We start from the raw sequence: 24,753 nt of genomic DNA on the forward strand, positions 1-24,753 counted from the left end.
AGATAAATGTGAGACTTGAAACCATAAAAACCCAAGAAAAGAGCATAGGCAGTAATGTCTCTGACACTGACTATAGCAACATTTTTCTAGACATGTCTCCTGAAGTGAGGGAAATAAAAGTAAAAATAAATTATTGGGATTTCATCAAAATAAAACACTTCTGCACATCAAAGGAAACAATCAACAAAACTAAAAGGTAACCTACTGAATGGGAAAAGACATTTGCAAATGATGTGTCTGATGAAGAGTTAGTACCCAAAATATATAAAGAACTTACAGAACTTAACAGCCCAAACCCAAGTAATCCAATTAAAAATAAACAGAAGAACAGAGCTGGGGTGCCTGAGTGGCTCAATCGGTTAAGTGAGGAGACTCTCAGTCTCCTTTCAGGTCTTGATCTCAGGGTCATGAGTTCAAGCCCCTTACTAAGCTCCATGTCAGGAATATTTTAAACAAAGAAACAAACGTATAAGTAAACAAATAAGAAGTGAACAGACATTTCTCCAAAGAAGACATCCAGATGGCCAAGAGGCACATGAAAAGATGCTCAATATCACCCATCATCAAGGAAATGCAAATCAAAACTACAATGAGATATCACCTCACACCTGGTAGAATGGCTAAAATAAACAACACAAGAAACAACAGGTGTCAGTGAGGATGTGGAGAGAAAGGAACCCTCTTGTACTGTTGGTGGGAATGCAACTGGTGCAACCACTCTGGTAAACAGTGTGGAAGTTTCTCAAAAAGTTAAAAATAGAACTGACCTATAATCCAGCAATGGCACTAGTGGGTATTTACCCCAAAATTAAAACACAGTAATTCAAAGGGATAAATGCAATTCTGTATTTATTGCAGCACTGTTTACAATAGCCTAATTATAAAGCAGCCTGTGTCTATCAATAGATGGGTTAAAAAATGTGGCCTCACATCTGTCAGCATGGTTAAAATTAACAACACAAGAAACAACAGGTGTTCGCAAGGATGTAGATAACAGGGAGCCATCTTGCACTGTTGGTGGGAATGCAAACCGGTGCAGCCACTTTGGAGAACAGTTTGGAGGTTCCTTAAAAGTTAAAAATAGAACCACTCTGTGATCCAGCAATTACACTATTATGTATTTACCCAAATGATACAAAAATACATATTCGAAGGGGTACATGCACCCCGATGTTTAGAGGAGCATTATCAACAGCCAAACTATGGAGAGCCCAAATGCCATGCCCATCCACTGATGAATGGATAAGGAATACATGGTATATATTTAGAATGGAATAGGATTCAACCATCAAAAAGAATGAAATCTTGTCATTTGCAATGATGTGGATGGAGCTGGAGTGTATTATGCTAAGTGAAATGAGAGAAAGACAAATACCATATGATTTCACTCATGTGGAATTTAAGAAAGAAAACAGACGAACACATGGGAGGATTGAAAAAAAAAGGAGAGAGGGAAGCAAGCCATAAGTAACGCTTAAAGGCAGAGAACAAACAGGGTTGATGGAGAAATGTGGGTGGGGGATGGGCTGGATGGCTGATGGGTATTAAAGACGGGACTTGAGAGGAGGACCAGGTGTTGTTGTAAGTGATGAATCACTGAATTCTACTCCAGAAACAAATATTGCACTATGTGCTAACAAAATTTAAATTTAAAAAGTTACTTTCCATATAAGAAAAACAAAAACAAATTGTAAAAAAAAACAAAAAAAGAAAAAAAAAAAGGAGGGCAGCCCCGGTGGCGCAGCGGTTTAGCACTGTCTATAGCCCACCTTTGCGTGATCCTGGGGACCCTGGATCTAGAGGCTCTCTATATGATGCACGTCAGGCTCTCTAGATGATGCCTGCTTCTCTCTCTGCCTGTGTCTCTGCCTCTCTCTCTGTCTCTATGAATAAATAAATAAAATCTTAAAAAAAAAAAAGATGTGGCATAGATATACACAATGGAATATTAACTCAGCCACCAAAAAGAATGAAAACAGCATGGATGAAGCTAGAGAATATCATGCTAAACAAAATAAGTCTGTCAGAGAAAGACACATACCATATTATTTTATTCATATGTGGTATTTAACAAAAGAAATAAAAAAAAAGGAAAAAAAAAAAAAAGAAGAAGAGAGGCAAGCCAAGAAAAAGACTCTTAACTATAAAGAACTGATAGTTACCAGAGGGGAGGTGGGTAGGGAGGATGAACGGGGTGGGGGGGAATAGATGAAATAGGTGATGAGGATTAAAGAGTATACTTATGATAAGCATGGAGGAATATGTAGAATTGATTAATCACTTATTGTATACTTGAAGTTAATATAACACTATATGTTAAGTATACTCAATTTAAAAATGATAATAAACATCTATATGAAGATATATAAACAAAAAATAAAAAATTTAAATATTAGTGTCATAGTATAATCAATTGCATGCAATGCCCAAAATTTATTTAACAACTTCATTATTAATAAACATTTCTGGGAGCCTTTCTTTCTTTTGCTGTTATAGACAACACCAAACATACAGTTTTGACATAATCTTGTCTGATTATTTCTTTAGGATAAATTCCTAGAATTGGAACTGCTGGATCAAAACAAAGGTAAAATGCACTGAAGAATTAACTAATTCATCAACAATATATGACAGTGAACATTAGCCAAGAATAGTAAACATTCTTTTTACATATAGTATTTAAATAGTATATTATTGCTACTTTAGTATGTAACTCATAGATAACATGGGAAGCAGAACTTCTCTATTTTTAGCTTTCCTATTTCATGTTTTGAACTCTTACCCTTGTGTCATTTGTCCACCTTTCTACCACTTTGCCTTTTACTTATTGATTTGTAAGAAATCTTTATTACAGAGTATAGTGTGCAGGAAGGGATTAACTGAGTGGGTCTAGGTGGTCCAAACTCTGCACATTTTAAGAAAAAGTTTGGCCCTGGCCTAGTTCCTGAGAGAGAACCTATAATACCTTGCAATATCCTGCCTGTTATGAGTGTCTGTTTACCTCAGGCTTCCCGGAGGTCAGATATGCTATGCTAAAATAGGATTTATGGTAGGATTCTTGGGCCATGTGGTATCAGCTTGACTTCTGGAGGGACTAGAGACCGAAGGTCAGTAACACAGGTGGTCAGCTATGCCTACATGACCGACTTCTAATCAACACTCTGGATGCCAAAGTTTGGATGAGAATCCTGATTGGTAACACTGCATATGTGTTATTACATATCACTTCCGGGAGAATTAAACACTATCTGCATTACTCTTATTGAGAGAAGACAACTGGAAGCTTGTACCTGGTCTCTTGCTTTTTTTGTTGGTTTTAATTTGTATCTTTTCACTGTACTACTCATGTTACTGTAAGCATAACAATTTTACTGAGTTCTAGGAGTCCGTTTAGCAAATCACTGAACCTACTGATGGTTTTGGGGTCCCCAAACACAAACACAGTAAACAGCAACTCTCTTGTGATAACATAAATAACAAATGTAGTCTCCATGTTATCATTTGTCTTTTATTCTTTACTGCTTTCCTTATGTTAATTTTAAATTTTTCTGCATCTTTTTTTCCTTACACAAGTTATAGATATACACAAGTTTTTTTTATACATTTTACATGAAAACGTAAGTACACAAAACATGGGAGTCTATGAGTTAACACTGAGTGATGTTCAATCACTCTTCTACTTCCCTCCCTGGAAGTACTTCACTGTCATTCGGTGTACATCCTTTTTGGGGCATTTATGAACATATATAATATTACCACATCCCTACTTAACGCACACCATACTATGTGCCATGGTTCTACAGCATCCTTTACTCAGTATTAGAAATCTTTGTTTGTTAACTTCAAAATAAACTACCTTATTCTATTTTACAACTGGTAACCTTTGCCCCAGCACCTTTTTTTTCTGCAGCACTTTTCTCAACACCTTTTATCATCAGTATTTGTATATATTTCCAGTGTACTGAGTGAAAATATCTTTGTCTTCATTTGCATCGAATGGTTATTTATGAGGTTAAGCATTAAAATTTTTTTGTTGTTGTTTTTTGGTTACTTATATTTCTTCTATAAATTGCCTATGCATATCCTTTGCCCATTTCTTTCTTTTTTTTTTTTTTTTGCTATTATCAGAGGCTCTTTACATATAATGGACATCAACCCTTTGTCTCTTACACATGCTGCAAATATTTTCATGTGTTGACTTTTAGGTCTTTGCTCTCTCTGAATACAGAAATTGAAAATTTTGACATAATCAAATTAATGAATTTTTCCCAGAGGGTTGTATATCATGTTTAAGTAGTTTGGTATGGCTACAGCATGATGTGCAAGGGAGGAAGACAAAACAGTCTGCAATAGTAAAATCATAAAGGGCTTTGAGGGCACTTCTAAGAAAGCAGACATTATCCTGATGGCAATAGGGAAACATGTAAAAGATTTCAACACGGTGACTTTTGACAAACATTCCCTCATTTAATAACTATCTGCTACCATGATCAAATCTGCCTCTTAGAGGGATCCCTGGGTGGCGCAGCGGTTTAGCGCCTGCCTTTGCCCCAGGGCGCGATCCTGGAGACCCGGGATCGAATCCCACGTCGGGCTCCCGGTGCATGGACCCTGCTTCTCCCTCCGCCTGTGTCTCTGCCTCTCTCTCTCTCTCTGTGACTATCATAAAAAAAAAAAAAAAAAATCTGTCTCTTAGAGAATTATCATTTTTGTATCTTTACATTTTCCACTATTTCGAATCCATCAAAAGAAACTGACCATTATATCCAAGGACATATTTAAGGAGGATTTGCTCTGCCACATATTAAAATATATTTTACACTAAAAACGGTCTGAGTGCATAAACTGTCAGAGCTGTGAGAAATCGTCTGGAAACAGACTCAAGGTCACAAAGTAGACACGCCTGCAGAATATAATAAAAGTGTCACTTCAATTCGGTGGGAAAATGATTCAATATCTGCAGGACAAGTGGGGAAAAGGTAGATTCCTAACGCAAAATGAATACCTAACAACATATAGGTAGAAATGTAAACAAAGATACTTTAAAAATCCTTTAAAACCATTAGAGAAAAAGTAAAGGTGAATGTTTTAATAATGTTGAGATGGCGATAAACTTTCCAACAAATGGTCCCACCTTCACCTACAGAAACCCCCAGTGCGGAAGAGCCCAGAGGAAACTGTGTCCAGTCTCCGGGTGGGGAGGCCCTCGGGGCGGAGAGGGGGCGCGGCCCCGGGCGGAGCGCAGGGGCCACCCGGCACCTTCGCCGTCCCCACCCCCACCCCCGCCCCCACCCCCCGGGCCCGCGCCTCACTCACCGGCCTCCACCGACAAAGGGCGCGGGGCGACTCCGCCCCCTGCCGCCGCCGCCGCCGCCGCCGCCGCCGCCGCGCGCCGCCGCCCTAACTCCGGGGGACAGCGTGACGAGGACCCTCCCGCCTCGGCCAGAGACGCCCAAGGCGAGGCCCCTGCTGCCGGACCGGCACCCCCGACGCCGGCGGGCTCTGACGTGCTTCCCGCCGTGGCGGCCGCGCCGTGCCGGCTGGGGCCCCGACTGCGCATGCGCTGGGGCGCTCCGGCGGCCGGAGCGGAGCGCGGCGGCGGGGGAGGGGCGGTGGGGGCGCGGCGTGGTCCCCCGCCCGGGCCTCGCGGAGCGTCCTTGCTGGGAGGCGGTGGCACGTAGAGGAGGTTTGGGGGCTCGGGGCGGCGACGCGGCCCAGGACCCTTCCGTGGCCGGTTCCCGGCAGAGGAGCTGCTGGGCGGGGCGCCCCCGCGGTCCTGAGCACCAGTCCCCGCCCCATTTGTAGTTAGATGCTCAAACTGTGATGCATGAATAGCTTGCTTCGTTGTGCTGCAGGTCTACTGAGGAGAATAAAATTCTTTTATTTTTTTATTTTTTTTATGAAATTATTTAAGTAGGGGAATATTTTGTTGAGCTGGAATTCAAAATGTTCTCCATCACCAAATTCCATCACAATGGTTGATCCGTTAAGTTTACTCTAAAATACCTTATTTCATCTTTGGAAACTTTTCAAATAGATAGAAACTGTCACATACTGACATCCACAAGCCTACATTTAAATGGAGCACATTCATTGCTGGGAAGGCATGTATACAATCCCCTAATTTCTTCTATTTGTTTTTGATCATGTCAAATGGAAGATAAATCACTTCTAGATGAAGGTTAGATGCCAGCTCTTCAACTGCATAGTTAAAGGGATTGGGAAATACAGAAGGGATATTTGTATTTACATAGAGATTTTTAAAATTAAATTAGTTTAATCCAGTGTAGTTATTAGTGTTATATTAGTTTCAAGTGTGCAATATAGTAATTCGGGTGTACAATATATTACTCGGCGCTTATCATGATAAATGAATTCTTATCCTCTTCATCTCTTTTCATCTCCCCTCTGGTAATCATGTTTGTTATCTACACTTAAGAGTCAGTTTCTTGGCTTCTCTCTTTTTTCTCCCCTTTGCTTGTTTCGTTTCTTAAATTCCACATATGAGTGAAATCACATGGTATTTGTCTTTCTCTGACCGACTTATTTCACTTAGCATGATACACTCTAGGTCTTTCCATGTTGTTGCAAATGGCAAGACTTCATTCTTTTGGATGGCTTAGTCATATGTTGTGTATATATACTACTTCTTTGTACATTCATCAGTTAATGGCCGTGTGGGCTGTTTCCAGATTTGCCTATGATAGATAAAGATGCTATAAACATGGGGGTGCATATCTCAATTTGAATTAGTGTTTGTTTTTCATTATTTGTGTAAATACCTGATGGTGCCATTGCTGAATTGTAGGGCAGTTCTATTTTTAACTGTTTGAGGAACCTCCGCACTTACCAGAGTGGCTGCACCAGTTTGCATCCCCACCAATAGTGCATGAGGGTTCCTTTTTCTCCTCATCCTCACCAACACTTGTTTATTGTGTTTTTTATTTTAGCCATTCTGCCAGGTGTAAGGTGATAGCTTATTGTAATTTTGATTTGCATTTCCCTGATGATGAGTGATGTTGAGCAACTTTTCATGTGTCTCTTGGCTATCTGGATGTCTTCTTTGGAAAAATTCTATTCATGTCTTTTGCCCATTTTGAAATTGGATTATTTGTTTTTTGGGTTTTGAGTTTTATAAATTCTTTGTATATTTTTGATGCCAACCTTTAATCAGATATGTTATTGCAAATATTTTCTTCTATTCAGTAGGTTACTTTCTAGTTTTTGTTGATTGTTACTTTCACTGTGCAGAAGCTTTTTATTTTGAGGTAGTCCCAATAGCTTATTTTTGGTTTTGTTTCCCTTACCTCAAGAGACATACCTAGAAAAATGTTGCTATAGCCAATGTCAGAGAAATTACTGCCTGTGCTCTCTTCTAGGTATTTTATGTTTTAGGTCTTTCATCAATGTTGAACTTATTTTTGTCATTGATGTAAGAAAGATGTCCAGTTTTATTTTTTTGCATGTTCTCCAGTTTTCCCAACACCATTTGTTGAAGAGACTGTCTTTTTCCTATTGGATATTCTTTCCTGCTTTCTCATAAATAAGTTGACCATAAAATTGTAGGTTTATTCCTAGGTTTTTCTAATCTGTTCCATGGACTGATCTATGTTTATGCCAGTATTATACTGTTTTGATTATGATAGCTTTGTAATATAACTTGAAATGTGGAATTGTGATACCTCCAACTTTGGTTTTCTTTCTCAAAATTGCTTTAGCTATTCAGGGGCTTTTGTGGTTCCATTAAAATTGTCGGATTGTTTGTTCTAGCTCTGTGAAAAATGCTGTTGGTATTTTGATAGTTAATGCATTAAATGTGTAGATTGCTTTAGGTTTTATAGACATTTTAACAACATTTGTTCTTCCAGGACATGTGGTTTGGCTCAAAGGTTGAACGTCTGCCTTACGCTCAGGTGGTGATGCAAGGATCCTGGGATTGAGTCCTGCATCAGACTCCCTGCAGGGGGCCTGCTTCTCCCTCTGCCTATGTCTCTGCCTCTGTCTGTGTCTCTCATGAATAAATAAACAAAATCTTTTTAAAAAATATTTGTTCTTCCAATTCATAAGGATGGGATGTCTTCAGTTTCTTTCATCAGTGTTTTATAGTTTTCAGAGAACAGATCTTTTACTTCTTTGGTTTAGTCTATTCCTAGATATTTTATTATTTTCGGTGCAATTGTGAATGGTATAGTTTTCTTAATTTCTCTTTCTGCTGCTTTATTATTAGCATATAGAATGCTTTATATTGGCTTTGTATCCTGGGACATTGCTGAATTCATCTGTCAGTTCTAGTAGTTTTTTGGTGGAGTCTTTCAGGCTTTCTGCAAACAGAAGTTTTACTTCTTCCTTACCAGTTTGGGTGCCTTATATTTCTTTTTGTTGTCTAGTTGCTGTGGTGAGGACATTACGTACTGTGTTGAATAAAACTGGTGAGAGTGGATATCCTTGTCTTCTTCCTGACCTTAGAGGAAAAACTCTCAGTTTTTTACCATTGAGTATGATATTCACTGTAGGTTTGTCACATATGACCTTTATTATATTGAGGTATGTTCCTTCTAAACCTACTTTGTTGAGGGCTTTTATCATCAATGGGTGTTGTAATTTGTCAAATGCTTTTTCTGTGTCTATTAAAATGATCTAATGGTTTTTATCCTTTCTCCTTTTTTTAAGATTTTATTTATTTATTCATGAGAGACAGAGAGAGAGAGAGAGAGGCGCAGAAACACAGGCAGAGGGAAAAGCAGGCTCCATGCAGGAGCCCGACGTGGGATTCGATCCTGGGTCTCCAGGATCACACCCTGGGCTGAAGGCAGCAATAAATTACTGAACCACCCAGGCTGCCCTATCCTTTCTCTTGAAGTGATGTAGCATGTTGACTGATTTGCAAACATTAAACCACTCTTTTTTTCCCCCCACTGGGAGTAAATCCCACTTAATTGTGGCTAGTGATTTTTTTAATGTATTGTTGGGTTTTATTTGCAAGTATTTCGTGAAGGATTTTTTATCTATTTTTATCAGAGCTGTAGTGTTCTTTTCTGTTTTGGTGTCTGGCTAATGCTGGTCTCATAGAATGAATTTGGTAGCTTTCCGTCCTCTTTATTTTTTAGAATAGTTTGAGAAGAAAAGGTATTAAGTCATCTTTAAATCTTTGACAGAATTCACCTGTGTCACTGTCTGGTCCTGGACTTTTGTTTGTTGAGAGTTTTTTGATTACTGATTTAATTTCATTGCTAGTAATTGATCTGCCCAAATTTTGTGTTCCTTCATTAGTTTTGGTAGGTTATATGTTTCTAGGAATTTATCCATTTCTTCTAGATTGTCCAATTTGTTGACATATAATTTTTCATAATCTCTTAAAATCCTTTGTATTTCTGTGGGATTGGTTATTCTCTTCTTTTATTTCCTTCTAGTTTTTACCACAATTCATAATTATATATTTTTTCAATAAAAATAATTTTTGTTTGAGTCCTCTTTCTCACTCTGTTTGATGGGTATGGCTAAAGATCATCAATGTTATTCTTTTTTCAAAGAATCAATTTCTGGTTACATTAATCTGTTTTTTTGGGTTTTTTTTTTTTTTTTTGGTTTTTGGTTTTTGTTTTTTGATTTTGAGAGAGAGAGAGAGAAAGAAAGAGCATAAGCAATAAGCAGGGACGCCTGGGTACCTCAGCGGTTGGGCGCCTGCCTTCAGCTCAGGTCGTGATCCCGGGATCCAGAATCGGGTCCCACATTGGGCTCGCTGTGGTGAGCCTGCATCTCCCTTTACCTGTGTCTCGTGAATAAATAAATAAATCTAAAGAAAAGAAAGGAAAAGAAGAAAAGAAAAGAAAAGAAAAGAAAAGAAAAGAAAAGAAAAAAAGAACGAGCATAAGCAGAGGAAGCAGCAGAGGGAGAGGGAAAAGCAAGCTCCCCACTGAGCAGGAGCCCAATGCAGAACTTGTTTCCAGGACTTCAGGATCCTGACTTGAGCCTGAGGCTGCTTAACTGACTGAGCCACCCAATCACCCCTAATCCGTTCTTTATTTTTAAGATTTTTTATTTATTCATTCATGAGAGACACACAGAGAGAGAGAGAGAGAGAGAGAGAGAGAGGCAGAGACACAGGCAGAAGGAGAAGCAGGCTCCACGCAGGCTCTCATTGGGAGCCCAATGCAAGACTCAATCCTGGGTCTTCAGGATCAGGCCCTGGGTCAAAGGCAGTGCTAAACCACTGAGCCTCCAGGGCTGCCCTAATCAGTTCTTTTTTTTTTTAAGATTTATTTATTTATTAGAGACAGAGAGAGAGAGAGAGATGCAGAGACACAGGCAGAGGGAGAAGCAAGCTCCATGCAGGGAGCCTGACGTGGGAGTCAATCCATGGTCTCCAGGATCAAGCCCTGGGCCGAAGTCAGCTCCAAACCACTAAGCCACCGGGGCTGCCCTAATCAGTTCTTTTTTTAAAAAATTTCTATATTGTTTATTTCCACACTAATCTTTATGGTTTCCTTCCTTCTACTGGTGGGGATTTTGTTTGTTCTTTTCCTAGCTCCCTTAGGTGTAAAAAAAGGTGCTCATCTGAGATTTCTCACGCTTCTTGAGGTAGGCCTGTTACTATAAATTTTCCTCCTAGAACCACATTTGATGCCACCCGAAGATTTTGGACCATTATATTTTCATTTTTTTGTCTCTATTTTTTATTTCCTTTTGATTTCTTAGATGACCCATTCATTGTTTAGTAGCATATTCCTTAACCTAGATGCATCTATGGTCTTCCCAGATTTGTCTTGTGGTTGTGTTCTGGTTTCATACCATCGTGGTCAGACAGGACACCTGGTGACCTAGAATTGTTTGAATGTGTTGAGACTTCGCTTATGGCCCATGATGTGAGCTCTGCTGGAGAATGCTCCGTGTGAACTTCAAAAGAATGTGTATTTTGCTGTTTTAGAATGGAATGTTCTGAATATATCTGTTAAATCTATATGTTCCAGTGTGTCATTCATTCAAAGATATTGTCTCCTTGATTTTCTGTTTGGATCACCTGTCTATTAATATAAGTGGAGTATTACAATTCCCTACTATCATTGTCTCACTATAGGTTAGTTCCTTTATGTCTATTATTACTATTTTATGTATTTGGCTGCTCCCATGTTTATGTATATAAAAATTTACAATTGTGATGTCTTCTTGTTGGATTTTCTACTTTATGATTATATAGTGTACGTTTTTTTTGTCTCATGCAGACTTCATTTTAAAGTCTACTCTGGGGATGCCTGGGTGGCTCAGCAGTTTAGCACCTGCCTTCGGCTCAGGGCATGACCCTGGAGTCCGGGGATCAAGTCCCACATCAGGCTCCCTGCATAGAGCCTGCTTATCCCTCTGCGTATGTCTCTGCCTCTCTCTCTCTCCCTCTCTCTCTCTGCCCCCCCCCTGACTCTCATGAATAAACAAAAAAAATCTTTTAAAAATAAAAAATAAAGTCTACCTTATCTAATATAACTATTGCTATTCCAACTTTCTTTTTATATCAATTTATGTGATAAATGATTCCCCATCTCCTCACTTTCATCTGCATGTGCCTTTAGGTCTGAAACGAGTTTCTTGTAGACAGCATATAAATGTGTCTTGAAAAAATATGTTTTATTTAAATTCAATTTGCCAACATATACTATAACACCCAGTGGTCATCACATCGCATGCCACCTTAGTGCCCGTCACCCAATTAGCCCATCCCCTCATCCCCTAATATTTCTTATTATCCCTTATTATTTCTTATTTCTTAAAATTCCATTCTAAAACAGCAAAACACACATTCTTTTGAAGTTCACATGGAGCATTCTCCAGCAGAGCTCACATCATGGGCCATAAGCGAAGTCTCAACACATTCAAACAGTTCTAGGTCACCAGGTGTCCTCTCTGACCACGATGATATGAAACCAGAACACAACCACAAGACAAATTTCATGTCACTCTTTTCCAGAGTGGCTGTACCAATTTTCTTCTGCAACTCATTGTTGGTTTCCCAGAATTAGGAGTCACTCATTCTTTATGTCCCTTTCTAAATTTTCCCAGTTTCCCTCCTTTCCCATATAATCCCTTTCATTATTTCTTATATTCCACATGTGAGTGAAAACATATGATGATTGTCTTCCTCCAAATGACTTATTTCACTCAGCATAACCCCTCCAGTTCCATCCATGTCAAAGCAAATGCTGGCTATTCGTCCTTTCTGATGGCTGAGTAATATTCTACTGTATGTATTTACAACATCTTCTGTATCCATTCATCTGTCGAAGTACATTGTGGCTCCTTCCGCAGTTTGGCTATTGTGGACATTGCTGCTGTAAACATTGGGGTGCAAAGTCTCAGCGTCTCATTGCATCTGTATCTTTGGGGTAAATACCCTGTAGGGCAATTGCTGGGTCGTAGGGTAGCTCTATTTTTAACTCTTTTAGAACCCTCCACACTGTTTTCCAGAGTGGCTGTACCACTTTGCATTCTCACCACAGTGCAAAAGGATTCCCCTTTCTCCATATCCTCTCCAAATTTGTTGTTTTCCTGTCTTCTTAATTTTTGCCATTCTCACTGGTGTGAGGTGGTATCTCATTGTGGTTCGGATTTGTATTTCCCTGATGACAAGTGATGTGGAGCATTTTCTCATGTGCTTGTTGGCCATGTGTATGTCTTCTTTGGTGAAATTACTGTTCATGTCTTCTGCCCATTTCATGACTGGATTCTTTGTTTCTTTGCTGTTGAGTTTAATAAGTTCTTTATAGATCTTGGATACTAGCCCTTTCTCTAATATGTCATTTGCAAATATCTTCTCCCATTCTGTAGGTTGTCTTTTAGTTTTGTTGACTGTTTTTTTTTTAATTTTTAAATTTTTTTTATTTACTTAAAATAGTCACAGAGAGAGAGACAGAGGCAGAGACACAGGCAGAGGGAGAAGCAGGCTCCATGCACCGGGAGCCCGTTGTGGGATTCGATCCCGGGTCTCCAGGATCGCGCCCTGGGACAAAGGCAGGCGCCAAACCACTGCACCACCCAGGGATCCCGACTGGTTTTTTTTGTTTTTTTGTTTTTTTTGTTTGTTTTGGTTTTTTTGTTTGTTTGTTTTTTTGCTGTGCAGCAGCTTTTTATGTTGATTATGTCCCAATAGTTCATTTTTACTTTTATTTCCCTTGCCTTCATAGATATATCTTGCAAGAAGTTGCCGTGGCCAGCCTCAAAAAGGGTGTTGTCTGTGTTCTCCTCTAGGATTTTGATGGAATCTTGTCTCACATTTAGATCTTTCATCCATTTTGAGTGTATCTTTGTGTCTGGTGTAAGAGAATGGTCCAGTTTCATTATTCTGCACGGGGCTGCCCAATTTTCCCAGCACTATTTATTGGAGAGACTGTCTTTTTTCCAGTGGATATTCTTTCCTGCTTTGTCAAAGATTAGTTGACTATAGAGTTGGCCTATTTCTGGGTTCTCTATTCTGTTCCATTGATTTATGTGTCTGTTTTTGGGTCAGTACCATAATGGTCTTGACGATCACAGCTTTGTAGTACAACTTGAAATCCAGCATTGTGATGGCCCTGGATTTGGTTTCCTTTTTTAATATTCCTCTGGCCTTTCGGGGTCTTTTCTGATTCCATACAAATCTTAAGATTATTTGTTCCAACTCTCTGAAGAAAGTCCATGGTATTTTGATAGGGATTGCATTAAACGTGTAAATTGCCCTGGGTAGCATAGACATTTTCACAATATTTATTCTTCTATTCCACGAGCATGGAATGTTTTTCCATCTCTTTACAAGCTCTTCAGTTTATCTCATAAGAGTTCTGTAGTTTTTAGAGTATAGATCCTTTACCTCTTTGGTTAGGTTTATTCCTAGGTATTTTATGGTTTTCAGCACAATTGTAAATGGGACTGACTCCTTAATTTCTCTTTCTTTAGTCTCATAGTTAGTGTATAGAAATGCTACTCATTTCTGTGCATTTATTTTGTATCCTGCCACATTGCTGAATTGCTGTACCAGTTGTAGCAATCTTGAGGTGGAGACTTTTGGGTTTTCTATATACAGTATCATGTCATCTGTGAAGAGGGAGAGTTTGACTTCTTCTTTGCCAATTTGAATGCCTTTTATTTTTTTGTTGTTGTCTGATTGCTGAGGCTAAGACTTCTAGTACTATGTCTAGTACTTCATAGTACTATGAATAACAGTGGTAAGAGTGGACATCCCTGTCATATTCCTGTTCTTAGGGGAAAGGCTCTCACTGCTTCCCCATTGAGAATGATATTTGCTGTGGGATTTTCATAGTTGGCTTTTAAGATATTGAGTAATGTTCCCTCTACCCCTATACACAAGAGTTTTTGGTATCTACCAATCTTTTGTTATCAGTTGAGACCTGATTCAGGACCCAGTATGTGGTCTATTCTGGAGAAAGTTCCATGTGCACTTGAGAAGAATGTGTATTCAGTTGCATTTGGATTCAAAGTTCTTTAATAATCTGTGAAATCTATCTGGTCCAGTGTATCATTCAAGGCCCCTGTTTCTTTGGTGATGTTCTGTTTAGAAGATCTGTGTTTTAATGAGAGCACTATGTTGAAGTCTTCTATTACTAGTATGTTATTATCTAAGTGTATCTTTACTTTGGTTATTAATTGATTGATATATTTGGCAGCTCCCACATTATGGCCATAAATATTCAGGACTGTAGGTCTTCTTGTTTGCTAGACCTTTAAGGTTGATATAGTATCCCTCTTCATCTCTTGCTAGTCTTTGGGATAAACTTTAATTTATCTGACATGAGGATTGCTACCCCAGCTTTCTTTTGAGGACCATTTGAATGGTAAATGGTTCTCCACCCCTTCATTTTCAGGCTGGTGGTGTCCTTAGGTCTCTTGTAGACAGCATATAGGTGGGTCTGGTGTTTTTATCCAGTCTGAACCCCTGCATTATTTGATGGGGTCATTTAGCCAATTCACATTCAGAGTAACTATTGAAAGGAATTTAGTGTCATCGTATTACCAATTCAGTCCCTGTTTCTGTGGATTGTTTCTCCGGGCTCTCTCTTTCTTTTACAGGGTCCCCCTTAATATTTCTTGCAAAGCCAGTTTGGTGATCACATATGCTTTCAGTTTCTGCCTATCCTTTATCTCTCCTTCTATTCTGAATGACAGTTGTACTGGATAAAGTATTCTTGGCTGCATGTTTTTCTTTAGTACCCTGTATATATCATGCCAGCCCTTTCTGGCCTGACAGTTCTCTATGGAGAGGTCTGCTGTTAATCTGGTATTTCTCCCCATTTAAGTTTTGCTTTTTAAAGTTTTATTTGTTCATGAAAGATACACACACTGAAAGAGAGAGATAAGAGCCAGAGATATAGGCAGACAGAGAGGCAGGTTTCATGCATTAAGCCTGATGGGACTAGATCCTGGGACTCCAGGATCACACCCTGGGCCAAAGGCAGACCATCAACCACCGAGTCACCCAGGCATCCCCTATCCCCATATAAGTTAATAATCTCTTGTGTTGAGCTGCTTTTAGAATTTTCTCTTTATCTTTGAAATTTGCAAATTTCCCTATTAAATATTCAGGTGTTGAACAGTTTTTATAGATTGGGGGGGGGTGTCATCTCTATCTCTTGGATCTGAATGCCTGTTTCTTTCCCCAGATTAGGGAAACTCTCAGCTATGATTTGTTCAAACATACTTTGTGGTTCTCTCTCTCTCTCTCTCTCTCTCTCTCTCTGCCTCTTATGGGACCCCAATTAGACATATATTCTTGCTTCTCCAGCTATCATTATTTCCCTAAGCCTTTCCTTATGGGCTCTTAGTTGTTTTTCTCTTTTTCCTCAGCTTCCTTCCTTACCATCAACTTGTCTCCTATGTCACCCACTCTCTCTTCCACCTCATTAACCCTAGCAGTTAGAACATTCAGTTTGGATTGCATCTCATTTAATCTATTTAATTTTGGCCTGATTAGATCTCAATTCTGCAGTAACAAAGTCTCTAGAGTCCTTTACGCCTTTTTCCAGAGCCACCAGTAGCTTTATAATTATACTTCTGAATTGAATTTCTGACATTATATTAAAATCCAAATCCTGTAACTCTGTGGCAGAGAGTAGTGTTTCTGGTTCTTTTTTGTGTGTGTGGTGAATTCTTCCTTCTAGTCATTTTGTCCAGTGCAGAGTAGCTGTATGAGCAGACTCAGTCAAAAATATCAACAACTACTTAATAAAATACACCCTAGTTGATTCCGAAAGGGTCAGAGACCAGAAAATAAAAAGAACAGAACAAAATAAAACAAAAGGACCACTAAAATGAAAAACAAATTTTAAAACAAAGTATTAAAAATAAAAAGCCAAAAACCAGAAACAAAAAAGAAAAAGAAAAAGAAAAGAGATAGACAAATACTCTATGATTTCACTCATGTGGAATTTAAGAAACAAAACAGATGAACATAAGGGGAAGGGAAGGAAAAATAAAATAAAATGAAAACACAGAGGGAGGCAAACCATAAGAGACTCTTAACTATAGGAAACAGAGTTGCTAGAGGGGAGGTGGGTGGAGAGATGGGGTAACTAGGTGATGGGCATTAAGGAGGGCACTTGAGGTAATGAGCACTGGGTGTTATATGCAACTAATGAATTACTAAATTCTACCCCTGAAACTAATAATACAGCATACTTAACTAAATTGAATTTAAATTAAAAAAGATATTGGCTGTTCTTTTCAACTAGAATACTAAAAATGCACTACATAGATCAATTATAGTAAAAAAAATTTGCTCTCAGTGGAAATGAATGTCAGTTGCATTTGGGAGTTTGGAACAACAGGCTGCCAATGGATAACAACGTTATTTATTGCTCACAGGTCCTGGACAAGGCTTCATCCTCAGCCATTGGTTTTTTTACATTTTATTTAAATTTTATTAATTAACACATATTACTGGTTTCAGGGATAGAGTTCAGTGATTCAACAGTCTTACAGAACATCCAGTGCTCATTACACTATATGCCATTGGTTTTTTAAAATAACCTTTTAATTATCCAGTTCTATCCCTACAGGTAAAATCGGGGTGTTACAGGGACTTGTTCTGGAGATAATGAGGCCCTGAACCTCGCAGTCTATAATAATCTGGAGTGAACATAGTTTTCCATTCCATCCTGGTCCTTTTAACTAAAGAAAGATTCCAGTTCATTTTGTTAATTAGCACAATGTTAAGTGCTGCCCAGATAGGATTCCACATCTAAAGGAAAACCAGACCTGTCTTAAAAGATAATTTGGAGTTGATTTAAATAGTCATGAACATGTTTATCAGGCTTCATGTCCATGCCTGAATTTTGTTCCAATCAGCAGGCTTAGGAAAGCTACTGTAAATGCCCAATGGAGATTTCTGGTAAGTATTCTAGCATCTTGCCAAAAATCAGAGGTTTGTTTCTCTAAATCTCATTCAGGATATTCCTTTCAAGCTTGTTTCATTCAATGTTTGGCCTGATCCTCATCAACAAGCATGTGAACTAATTGGAATCAATTTTTTTAATTTAATTTTATTTATTTATGATAGGCACACAGTGAGAGAGAGAGAGAGGCAGAGACATAGGCAGAGGGAGAAGCAGGCTCCATGCACCGGGAGCCTGACGTGGGATTCGATCCCAAGTCTCCAGGACCGCGCCCTGGGCCAAAGGCAGGCGCCAAACTGCTGCACCACCCAGGGATCCCCAGAATCAATCTTAAAAAGAAACAGGTTTGTGAGTTTCAATAACTATTTAAAATTCTTTGGCAAACTTAAAGGGGTCCTCAGTCACATTAGGAAACTTTCTAACTATAGCCTTAGTCCAAGGAACATAAGAAATATGTAGTTTATTTAGAGCCTCAGAAGACTTAACTTTAAAGAGGCAGGTTTTATGGGGGCTGGGTGGCTCAGTGGTTGAGCTTATGCCTTTGGCTCAGGTCATGATCTCAGGGTGCTAGGATTGGCCCCACATCAGGCTCCGTGCTCAGAGCCTGCTTCTCCCTCTCCATCTGCCTGCCATTCTGCAAAACTTGTGCTCTTTCTCTCTGTCAAACAAACTCTTTTAAAAAATAAATAGAGGCAGGCTTTAGTAGGTTCAAGAGAGGAGCAAGTAGGGAGATATTTAAAGGAAAAAGGAAGTTCAGTAGAGAGAATAGAGTTAAATGGAACTGAGGGTTAAATGAACCTGAGCACAAAGTGGCTACCAGGTGTCTGCAGACAAAGAGGACAAGGGGAGGGGGGAAAAAGAGGCATGAGAAGCCATGTTGACTTCTTTCAATTGTTTGTTTGCCTCAGTTAATTTAGAAATATCATTTTGCAGGGATCCCTGGGTGGCGCAGCGGTTTGGCACCTGCCTTTGGCCCAGGGCGCGATCCTGGAGATGCGGGATCGAGTCCCACGTCGGGCTCCCGGTGCATGGAGCCTGCTTCTCCCTCTGCCTGTGTCTCTGCCTCTCTCTCTTTCTCTCTGTATGACTATCATAAATAAATAAAAAAAAATTAAAAAAAAAAAAAAGAAATATCATTTTGCAAAGAGGCAAACTTAGAATCCTGAAAGCATGTGGAGGCCTCAAGGCATCATTTACAATGGACATCCCATTAAGTTTTTTTCTTCTAGGAGCCACAGATTTCTCATTTTTTTTAACATTACCCCTACTCCTACAAGTATCCCTAACCCTATCCCTCCCTACTCCTACCCCTAAACCTAAATATACCCTCTATTCTAACACTACCCCTAAAATTAACCCTTCCCCTATCCTACAACTAACCCTAAACCTAGCCCTACCATTTACCCTGCCCCTAACCATATACCTACCCCTAAACCTACTCCAACCCCTAACCATATACCTATACCTACTCCTATGCATATCCATACACATACCCCTTCACCCTCCGCTTACCCTAATCTTCCCCTAACTGCTACTCCCACAATGAACCCTAATCCTACTCCAACCACTATAACTAACCCTACCCCTACTCGTATACCTACTCCTACACCTAACATTACCACTACAGCTACAACTACCCCAGACCTATACCTATCCATCACCTACAACTAAACCTACTCCTACCCTTAACTCTATTCCACACCTACACCTACCCATACCCATAACCCAAACCCTGCCTAACTCTAGTGTAATCATAACACTAACCCCAAATGTCCTGATACAATTCAACCCACCCTTACCTCTACTTCTATCCCTACACCTACCACTGCACCTGCCCATAGCCCTAGCCCTAGCCCTACCCCTAAACATACACTTCTAATCCAAGCCCTATCCCTAACCCCACACCTACTCATCCCATTGACATAACCCTACCGTACTTCTAACCCTCCATTCCCCCCAGATTTCTCATTTAATTTTTAGTAAATAAGTTTGAAAAGACTGAAAGTTTCCCATAATAGTAATTAAGGTTCTAATTACTTTTGGTTAAGTCATTCCATTGAGTTATAAATGCACATGTGGATGGGACCATATTTAAATGTAAAAGTCCCTGGGGGAAGGTGGGTTGCCCCCAAAGCATTTTGGTGACCAGGATACCACTTCTTAGAGGTTTTTCTCTAGAACAAAAAGAGAGTTCTTAAACAGCACAGGCTGGAAATGGAATAGACTGATCCCAGAAGGAAACAGACCAAAGGCCAGTACAATTTCAACAGGAACCAAAAAAGAATCAGACTGAAGGCCAAATGAGTATTTTTTTTGGGGGGGGGGGGAGTGTGAAGGTCTTAAAACAAATCCTGAATAAAGCTTGGAGAGCTTGAATACAAAGAGCAGAGCTCAAAATCTAGGAGAAAATTATCCTTACACTCCAGGGTTAGAGAGAAAGCAGTGAGCCCAGTTGGCTCTATGGGTACTTGCACCTGTTTGCTCTCCAGCCTCAGATCTTCTGTGGATCCCATTTCTTTTCTTTTTTTCATTATTTGTTTTACTTACTTATTTCAGAGAGAGAGTGGACACAAGTAGGGTAAGGGAGAGGGAAGGAGAGATTCTCAAGTGGACCCCCCCACCGAGTGCAGAGCCTGACATGGGACTTGATCTCATAACCTTGAGATCATGACCTGAGCCAAAATCAAGAGTCAGATACTTAATGGACTGAGCCACGCAGACATCCCTGGATCCCACTTCTGATCACTTAAGTATGTTAACCTTAAAAATAAAATTCCCAGTTATTTTACCAGCAAGAATTAAATATCCAGAAATAGCAGAAAATTGCAATTCAGAATAAGCAAGTGATGGCAAAATCATAGGCAAGTCTGCAGCACAAAGGAAAGGAATGCTTTTATCAGGGAAAGGGGAAAGATAGGAAGGCTGTTAGAAACCAAAAGTCCTTTGGCATAAACTGGGAGTTTGAAGTATAGTGGCTTCGCACTGGCTGAATTATGACAGTCCTTTAATAGCTAGGCTATTGCTGGGGAAGGAGGAGATCTTTCTTCCTTTTGCTGGGATAGTAATGTAGTACCTAATATAGTACCTAAAGTAGAACAGACTTTCTGTTGGGTCTGTAATTGATGCTGGGTAGTAGGTTGGGAAAGCTCCCCCTGCGGACCTTTTAACACCATCCTAAACAAGGTTTCCTTTTATTAATTTTTATTCTGTGTGTGTGTGTGTGTGTGTGTGTTGGCGGTGTGAGGAGGAGCCAAACTGTTGCTCTCCTTGACTATGTTTTATGCTTTCATACTGCTGGACATGTACCTAGCATTAACCCACACCAGCCCATGGGCATCACCCCCTCTCTAAATTTATATAACAATTAGATTATTATCTGCATCATACATTGGACTTTGGAAATGCTTCTGGGGAGAGGGCATGTGGTTTCCAACTCTTCTTCCCACTTCCACAGTAAGAGGTTTTGTTTGTGGGATCAGGTAACTTTTAGCTTGTGATGTGCTGACCCCCAGGAGAGTCTTCCAGCCAGATAACACAGAGTCATACAGCACACATTAGCCTTCTTAACACTGGATCTGAGCATCAGCATCTGTGCTCCCTCTTAGAATGTCCTAGGACAATCTACCTCTGAGGGACTTTGGTGTTCTTACCTCTTCTGGGGAATTAGTACTTCATTTTAAAAAAAACTACCCCCAGACTCATTGGATTAAAACCATAAAAACCATTTATTTCTCTCATCAATCTGCAGATTGGTCATGACTTAATGGGAACAAGTCACTTATGCTCACAGCATCACCAGGAGGAACTTGACTAGGAGCTAGATCCCTAACTTTCACAGCTGGCAAATTGGTGCCAATCATTGGCCATGAGCTCCACCTGGATGATGTACCAGAAGCGTCCTTTTCTTTCCTTTCTAAGTAGGCTTCTCCACAGGCTGCTTAAGCTTCCTCAGAGGAAGCACCCCAAGAGAACAGGGTGAAACTGCAGGACCCTTTATGACATTGCCTCAAAAGTCACAAATCACTGGTTCCATCATATTTTATTAGTCCAGGCAGTCACTAGGCCAGTCCCAGTTAAGGAGAAATGAAGAAGTGAGTCTCCACTTGATGGGAGGAGTGCCAATATCATATTGTATGAATAACATGCGGCATAGGAGATATGAAAAATATAGTCATCCATGCCACATTTGTATGTCTGAACTTATTAGTACAGCCGGTTGTTCTTTATCTTGTTGTGGCCTTCCCATTGCAGAAGCCTGTGCTGTGTTCCTTACTCCTACCTATTTATCTCTTCTCAACTAGGTATAAGTGTAGATATAATTCACACTTCCTCCTTAAGCCAAAATGTCAATATCAACATAACACTCCACATCTCAAAATTCCTGTTAGTTTATAAACCATCCATCCCATTCTCTAGTGTGTATTTGCTAATTCAGTTGATTGGCCTACAGGTATTGGTTTTTTACCTCACAATAGATTATATCTATCCAATAGTCATTTTACAAAAAAAAATGGCCATAATGATTTGGGTTTAATTGACTAGTTTATTCCGCTATCCTCTTATTTTCTAATTTATTAATTTCTGCTTTCAACTTGATTTCTTTCTTCTGTTTTTTCTTAAGGTCACTTTTTGGGTTTGCTTACAGACATTGGAAGAAGTTCACTGCTTAGGTTCAGAGCATTGTTAATATGAACTCAGTCAGATTTTAGTAACTTGCACTATTTCACACTTCCTCAACTCTATCCAACACCGTAGTTCAAAAATATACATGCCATGTAGAGAGTGCACTGTTTATAGAAAACCTTATTGTATGTAGCCCATTCTGTGCAAAGTATTTGAATAGATGCTGTGTGGAAATTAAAAAAGGAGTCTTGGGCCTTCTCTCTCCAAAGACCATAAACTCAGGACATAAATGATTACAAAATAAGACAACCAAAATGGGAATAAGCCATAACAACTGCAAGTATTGTTGGAGCATAAAGGAACTGTTATTTAACTAGAAGCTTTGGAAATGGTTTTTGAAAAGAAGTGTTGATTGAATCAGGATCTTAAGGATGAATAGGTAGTCTTTTGGCATGGAATAGATAAAAGGCACTTCAAAGAACACTAAGAAAAGATAGAGTTCATTAGTTTTCTATTGCTGCTATAACAAATTGCCACAAACTTAGTGAATTTATTTATTTTCAATTTTTTGTTTAAATTCTAGTTAGTTAACATACAGTGCAATAGTGGTTTCAGGAGTAGAATTCGGTGATTCATCACTTATGTACAACACCCAATGCTCATCATAATACATGTCCTCCTTCTTATCCATCATCCATCTAGCCCATCCCCTACCCACCTCCCTCCATCAACCCTCAGTTTCTTCTCTATTGTTAAGAATCTCTTGTAGTTCATTTCTCTCCCTTTTTTCCCCCAATCCTATATGTTCATCTGTTTTGTTTCTTAAATTCCACATATGAGTGAAATCATATGGTATTTGTCTTTCTCTGACTTATTTTCCTTAGCATAATACCCTCTAGTTCCATTCATGTCATTCATTGCATATGGCAAGATTTCATTTTCTTGATGGTTGAGTAGTATTCCAGTGTGTGTGTGTGTCTGTGTGTTTGTACCATATCTTATTTATGGATTTATTTTTTAAAGATTATTGTAAATTTTATTTTATTTATTTATGAAGGACACAGAGAAAGAGACAGAGACAGGGGCAGAGGGAGAAGGAGCCTCCCTGGAGCCAAAGGCAGATGCTCAACCACAGAACCACCCAGGAGCCCCTTAAGATTTTATTTTTAAGTAATTTCTATGCTCAACATGGGGCTTGAATTTACAACCCCAAGATCAAGAGTCACATGCTAAACTAGCCAGGCACCCCAAACTTAGTATAATTAAACAAAACAACACAATAAATATCTACCGATAATTATTTGAATGTAAATAGACTTAAATGCTCCAATAGAAACATCTAAGTTTAAGCCTCCTGGTGCTTACCATATGCTGTGTTCTTACACTGTACAGAAAGGGAAGGCAGAGTAATTAAACCGACCCTTATTCACCCCAACCTAGGCCCTTTGCCTGGTCTGTGTTATGAATGGGGGACCTGGAGGAAAAAAAAGACAGATGGATAAAGAAACAAGACCCCTCTCTATGCTACCTACAGGAGACTCATTTCAATCTAAGGAAATCTGCAGATTGAAAGTGAGAGGATGGAGAAATATCTATCATGCAAAAAGATACCTAAAGAAATCCAGAGTAGAGATGCTTATACCAAACAAAATAAACCTTAAACCAAATATCATAACAAGAGACAAAGAAAGACACTATGTAATAAGAAAGGGGTAATCCAACAAGAAGATATAACAATTGTAAATATTTATGCACCCAACATAGGGTCACCAAAATATATTAAGTAATATATTAATAAAAAACATAATGGAACTAATCAATAATAATACAGTAATAGGGATCCCTGGGTGGCGCAGCGGTTTGGCGCCTGCCTTTGGCCCAGGGCGCGATCCTGGAGACCCGGGATCGAATCCCACGTCAGGCTCCCGGTGCATGGAGCCTGCTTCTCCCTCTGCCTGTGTCTCTGCCTCTCTCTCTCTCTCTCTGTGTGACTATCATAAATAAATAAAAATTAAAAAAAAATTCTTTAAATAATACAGTAATAGTAGGGGACTTTAATTCCCTACTTACAGCAATGGACAGATAATCTAAGCAGAACATCAACAAAGAAACAGTGGCTTTCAAACTGTGGGCCCATTTCGGTAAAGGGCTAGAGTGGGATCCAGTGGGGCGTGGGGGAGAAGCGGGTCGGTCAGGCGGGGGCTCCAGGCGGAGGGGGCTGCACCCTGCTGCCTTCGGGAGCTGCAGTTCCGGGAGCGCGATTTCAGCAGCGCAGGGCCCGGCTCCCAGGGCGCTGAGCAGACACAGCTCACGATCCTGCGCTCCACGCCGGCCACCCCGGAGGGGCGGAGGCGGGGAGGGCACAGAACAGCGAGGACTCTCCTGCTGCTGGGTTCCCCCAAGATGTGCAGATCAGTGCACCCGTGCCAGCCTGGGAGCATCTAGGCCAGTGCAGACTGGGAGCTGCGGTAGTTACCATGGCGAGCTGACTCCAGGGCTGGAGACCTGGCCGCCACCACTGTTCTTGTTCCTCCTGGTGTCACCCTGTGCCTGGGACAGATCTGGGCCACCAGAAACAGAAGTCTCATGGGGTCAACAGCTACCACTGAACCCGGCATCTGGCGGGGGGTGGGGCAGCACCCCCAGGTACACACACATGAGAGTCAGCACAGCAGGCCCCTTCCCCAGAAGACCAGCTGGAAGGACAGGGGAAGAGCAAGTTCTTGACCCAGCAGCGCTGGAAAGCTCCAGGGGAAGTCCA

The 24,753-nt window shown here is 40.0% G+C and overlaps 1 protein-coding gene and 1 non-coding gene across 3 annotated transcripts in view; one reads left to right on the forward strand and one right to left on the reverse strand.

Annotated features, from left to right (window-relative positions):
* Positions 1-5,485, reverse strand: part of ZNF713 (zinc finger protein 713) — a 52,393-nt gene extending 46,908 nt beyond the window's left edge. The window contains exon 1 of one of the 2 annotated variants that reach the window (XM_072752745.1): positions 5,317-5,485. The gene's annotated coding sequence lies outside the window, so the exon portion shown is untranslated. The remainder of the gene's footprint in view (positions 1-5,316) is intronic. The other variant, XM_072752747.1, reaches the window with a different exon arrangement.
* Positions 5,486-23,340: 17,855 nt separating this feature from the next.
* LOC112934140 (small nucleolar RNA SNORA51) lies at positions 23,341-23,470 on the forward strand. Its single transcript, XR_003237838.1, has one exon. It is a non-coding gene; the product is annotated as a small nucleolar RNA SNORA51 (small nucleolar RNA).
* The last annotated feature ends 1,283 nt before the right edge of the window (positions 23,471-24,753 follow it).

This window comes from Vulpes vulpes, chromosome 3, assembly GCF_048418805.1.
Source record: "Vulpes vulpes isolate BD-2025 chromosome 3, VulVul3, whole genome shotgun sequence".
Taxonomy (NCBI): domain Eukaryota; kingdom Metazoa; phylum Chordata; class Mammalia; order Carnivora; family Canidae; genus Vulpes; species Vulpes vulpes.